We start from the raw sequence: 5818 nt of genomic DNA on the forward strand, positions 1-5818 counted from the left end.
TATGAGCTGTGAGAGGGAAACTGACAAGCAGGCCAGGGGCCTTGACACTGTGCAGGGGCTCCTCCATTCTGGCCCGCTCCCCCTTCTCAGTCCAGGCTACAGGTCAAATGGGGCGGCGGGGGGGGGCCTCCCAAACTGGGCTTCTTTGTTACAGACCCAATTCCCTTACTAGCTGTGACCCTGTTACTGAACTTCTGGGGGCCTGTTTCTTCCTCTGTAAAATGGGAACAATCCTCATCCCCACGGGGGTGTTAGATAAAGTAACAGAAGAGAACAAACTGAGAACTGATGGGTGTGGGGGGGGGGAGAGGGGAGATGGGCATGGAGGAGGGCACTTGTAGGGATGAGCACTGGGTGTTGTATGGAAACCAACTTGACAATAAACTTTTTTTTCCAAAAAGTACATAACCGTCAACGTTTACTGAAGGCCATAAGCCACTAGTTTTTCTTCTCTGCCCCAAGCTTTATGGTGTTTTGTGGGGTTTTTTTTTTTTTTTTTAGTGTATGTGTGTGTTTTAACTAAGACCAGTTTATAGTCTAGCTGAGGAGGGGCTGGGAAAAGGCAGCCTTCAGGCTTTTATAGCTAGGGGTGGCAGAATCGGGCCCAAGTGTTCTAGACACTTGTTGTGGGAGTTAGCCAAGGACCTTCCCTTGTCTGGGGCTGTCTTGTGTCCCTGACCAGGGCTGGCTGGTGCCAACCACCTTCCCGGCCTGTGCCGGGGCTCAGGATTGTGTGAAATCCTGAGGGTCCTTAGCTCTGGTTGTTTGGGGGAGTCAGGCCGACTTGTTCTTAAGGGGTCAAGGTTGTGGCTCTTCCACCCAGGACCAGATCTCCCTTCTTACCACAGCCTTCATCACCGGTGCTCACAGAGCCATTTCGAACAGCACAGAATTGCATCTGTGAATTGCATCAATGCTGTACTTAAACATGATTCTAGAGATACCAAATGGAATCACATTACGTAACTTATCTCTAAGGGTTTGTGTGTTTTCTAGCACAAAGGTAGACCTCTTGAATTGCCTTTCACCATTAATAGACGCCTTATCTTCCACAGCGCGGTTTAAGCTGATGCATCTGATCTTTTGGTATTACGTGTGCTAAGCACTTGTTATCATCTAAGCACGTAATTCTTTGCACACAGTTTTCTCAGTTCTCAACTGCTGGATCAAGAGCTGTGTGCCTTTTCTCAGGCTCTGTGGACCACACAGGGTGCCAGTCCCCACCGCCCCCCAAGATCAATACCACCACAGATCAATACCATTCTAAAGCTTTGCCGCCTGAGCACCCTAAGGCAGAGAGCATTGCTGACCTAAAATGTAACTCTTTGGGAAGGCCTGAGTGGCTTAGTCAGTTAAGAGTCCAACTCTTGATCTCAGTTCAGGTCATGATCTCCAGGGCATGAGATCGAGCCCCATGTGGGGCTCTATACTGGGCATGGAATCTGCTTGAGATTCTCTCCCTCCCCCTCTCTGCCCCTTCCCCCTTTCTCTCAAAATAAGCAAATCTATATTAAAAAAATAAAATGTACCTCTTTGATTAGAGGATGAGCATCTTTGTAGCCTCGGTCTTTTATAAATTGGCTCTTTGTGTCTCTGCCCTCCTGAACTTCTCTCCCCATCTGCTGAGCCCCTTCAAGTGGGGGGCCAGACAGCATCGTCATCTTCCCCCCGCCAGCCCCTGCTCTTTTCCTCGGTGGAGTTCGTCCATCTTGTTGTTCGACAGTGTTCTGCAACTGTAATTTTTCCCTCCTAGTTTTATCTTCGAATACGGCCAGCACCATATTCCCCTGCATAGTCCTGAAAGGACCCATTTGCTCTTTTGATGTCCTGACGTGGCACTTGAGGGGTTTCTCACCCACTGTCAAGTGTATGCAGGTGCTGGCCTCTAACACCTTTGGCCATCGGTACTTGTCCACACGTCTTGCCGACGCCCGTGTCCAAGGGCCCCATTGCGGGAGCAGATGTCAACCTACGTGAACGGGGAGGGTCGCTGCAGCGCCAGGTCCCCTTGCTTTCCCTGGAGAGGGGCAATCTCGGCTTTGACTTTCCCAGATCTCCAAGCCTCGTCCACGTTTTGCCCAGCTCCGAACTGCTTTCCCTCCCCTAAACCACCTCTGAGTTGGAGCAGGAACTTGAGCCTCGAGAACAGTTGGGTCAGACCCGATGGGACTGATAAAAAACCGCTTGTGCTGACCTGTGGCAGGAAGCAGAGCAGCTCAGGGGCCTCTCAGGTTCTCTCTTCCTGCCCTTTTAGGGAGGGGGTAAGGGCTAGATCACAGCGCAGCTCCCCTGCCCCCCGGGCTCCCTCCCCTGCCCCCGGGCTCCCTCGTACTTCCATGTTGGTGGAGAGCCTTTGCCTTAAAGGGGAAGAACACCTACAGCCTGTCACTTCCACTTCAGGAACCTCCGACTCCCTGAAGAGTGGCTGCATGCCACTGTGCGGGTTCTCATACACAAGTGCCACTTGTACGGCTGGAGCTGGCCGAGGATCCAGGGGCTCACCTGCCCCCCAGCGCTTCTGTGCAGGCTTCTCCTATACAAGTGCCACATCTGTCCGGGCGGCAGGAAGACTAGATGCCCGGACCAGGCTTCGGAAGGAAACCACTAAACCGTCAGATTCTATGTGCATCTTTTCAAAACCTGTTTACATCATTGCTAAGCTAACAGGAGACAAGGGAAAACATGCACATAGGCCAAAACTAAAAGCAAGAATGCTGAGAAGTAAAACTAACTTCTATTCTGGGGTTTCTGCAGAACTCCGGAGACCTTGGTGTTCCGCTTTAACGAGTACAGGGACCCACGGGGCAAGCCCAGAGCCTATCACAGGGNGGGCCTCCTATGGAAGCTGGGATGGAGAGGGCTTCGTCGTCAATGCAAGGGTGAAGGACAAATAAACCCCTTGCACGGATGGGGGCAGCAAAGGGTCTTGCCTCTGTTGAACTCTGTGCTAGATCGACAGGCAGAAACAACGAAAAGCAGTCCCCAGAGAATGTCAATTCCCTCTTCTCTAGGGCGTGCAGTCCAAATTCTTAGACTAGGGCAGGGGTCTAGGGAATGCTCAAAGTTTCGATCAAAAACAGCTCAATGGCTAAATTTAATTTGATCTCTGGGCTTCAGGCAGGAGCAAATAAATGCAAATCCTGTCTGGGAAAAAAAAAAAGCGGGGGGGTGGGGTGGTTTCAGCCAGTCTCAATTCTCATAAAGTCACAATAACCTCCAAAATCACATGATACTATAGCGTGGAAAGATACGGCACAGGCTGGGAAGAGAGTTTAACACCTTGACAGAGAGATCAAAACCAGCATGTTCGCATGTGTGCGTGTGCCTGGGCGTGGAAGAAAAGAGGCTCAACCCTATTAATAATCATGGATGTGAAAACTAAGCTTCAAGGCACTATTCTATAACCACCAGGCTAGCAAAACTTAAAAATTAGAAAATATGAAGGGCCGGTGAAGGGTTGGAAGACAGGAATGCTCGCCCACATGGTTAATGAGCATGCAGGCTGGTAACGCTACGTGGGTAAAGCGCTAGTCATGCCTATAGGTGTCTATAGTGCCAGCTATCTCATAAGTCCCCTCCTAGGTTAATATCCTAGGAAAAACCCTTGCAACAGAATGTCCACAGAAACGTTGTTTATAACAGAAAACCTCAAAGCAACCCGTATGTCAGGTATCAACAGGAAGCCGTATTGATGCACCGCGGTGCGAACCTATGAAAGGAGCCCACAGTGAACGAGAGGGTTCATCTGTTTGGGTTTGTCACTCGCAGGCTGGCCTCCCCGAAAAGGGAACCATCCTCTTACAAGGCTCCATAGAGTCCAGCCATTGCCAAGTGCGTAGTGATCAGTCACAAAGCTCGGCCCCCTGATGAGGTCAGAAAGCGCTGGCACCTTTCTGGGTCTGCGTGAGACACATCAGATTGTGGTGCTGGCTAGCCACGTCAGCCAGCTGTGAGGGCACGGCATGGGCCCTAGATCCGCAGCTGCATCAGGGGAAGAGTCAGTGCAGCCACTCCACCCTCCCCCACCCGGTGACGAGCTGGCAGATCAGGGCTGGCACAAAGGTGCGGCTGCATCGCAGTTCCTGTGTCCCCTCCCCCCGGTGACCATGGCAGAGCTGTGCCTCGTAATCATGCAGCTTGAATGCGCCGCAGCCCCCGCCGTGGGGGCCTCCCGCCCCCAACGCACTGCCCAGCGAGGGATGGGCCGCGTGGGACTACTCTCCCTCCAAGGAGCGCCGTTCCAGAAGTCTGGTGGGAGCTCTGTTTGGCCACTGCCTTTGTTTGCTGTGAATGAGCCGCAATCACATGTGCCGACAGAGGCAAATCTCTTTTTAATTTTTTTTTAAATGTTTTATTTGTTTTTGAGAGAGAGAGACAGCGTGTGCAGGGGAGGGTCAGAGAGAGAGGGAGTCACAGATTCTGAGGACAGGCTTCAGGCTCTGAGCTCGCTGTCAGCACAGAGCCCGAGGCGGGGCTCGAACCCACAAACCGTGAGATCATGACCTGAGCCGAAGTCGGACGCTTAACCAGCTGAACGCTTAACCAGCTGAGCCACCCAGGCGCCCCCAGGCAAATCTCAAGAACGATGTGGAGCAAATGAAGGCAAAGCAAGATGAGTGAGTTCATGTGTATAAAGTCCAAAACTAAGCACCCCCCCCTCCCCCCCAACACACACACACTCAGACTCACAATACAGTGGCAAAATTAAAAAGAAAAGTGAAAGAATGATCCACCGCAATTTCGGGGGAGTGGTGTCTTCATGGAAGAACACAGAAGGCCCCCACTACTGTCCTTAAGCTGGGTTCTAGAGCTGAGGGTGTTTATTATTCTTTACACTGAAAAGGTATGTTCGAACCGGTGTTTCACAATAAGAAATTTCAAAAACGTGAAAGACCCTGTTCCCACGGCTGAACATTTTCAGGTGAGATCTTTGACCTCAGGCTGTTGGTCGAGACCTGCAACCTTGTAACCGCCAGTCTGCGGGACATTTCTCCAGTATTCCCGCACCCCGCCTGTCTACACTGGCCGTTTTCCCCTTCCCGCCCCTCCTCGCTTCAGCCAGATGGTGGGCGGCCGCGTCCTCTCTCCTCCGCCGGCCACCCCCACTCTGCTCCTCTGCTCTGTGTCCCAAACCTGCCTGTCACCTCTTCTCAGACCTGCCTGACTTGGGGAACGGTCACAGACACCCCTCCTCTGCATCTGCACCCGTCAGAACTCGCCCCGTGGCTGTGGTCGTCTGTACCCTGCCACCTCCCTGACCGGCCTCTGTCCCGGTCACTCTATGTCTCTGTAACACAGCAGTCGAGCGTCACGGACCACCACCAACCCCAGAGTGTCGCTGGATTGCAGCGCAGACAGAAGCAGGGAAAACAGCAGCCGGTGTGTGCAGTCCACGTGTGTGCGCCTGGCTAACCCTCAGCCGCCCTCTGAACCAGGCACCCCGATGCAGAAACGGGGACCCAGGACGCGCTCATGGCTGCTGAGCCGGGATCCAAACCAGGCTGGACTCCAGAGCCCACACTTCCCCACGACTCTGCACTCCCAGAAAGCCAGAGGGGGCTGCCAGCTCCCCACGCCTGCTTCACAGAGGACAGGCTAGTCCGCCTGCTCTGTGAAGCCCCGGCTCTGTCACTTGCTGGGCGGCCTGAGGCCAGAGCACCCCAAGAGCCAGTTTCCATCTGTCGAAAGGGGGCATAGCACCTGCCTGGCACAGCTGTCCTCTGGGGCCCAGCTGCCCGGGTGCCAGTGTTGCTGGAGAGACTAATGTCACCACAGTGCCCCCTGGTGGCCACCCTGCTCAGTGCCCCAAGGCCAAGCA

This window comes from Crocuta crocuta, unplaced genomic scaffold (genome assembly GCF_008692635.1).
Source record: "Crocuta crocuta isolate KB4526 unplaced genomic scaffold, BGI_CrCroc_1.0 scaffold323, whole genome shotgun sequence".
In the NCBI taxonomy this organism is placed as follows: Eukaryota; Metazoa; Chordata; class Mammalia; order Carnivora; family Hyaenidae; genus Crocuta; species Crocuta crocuta.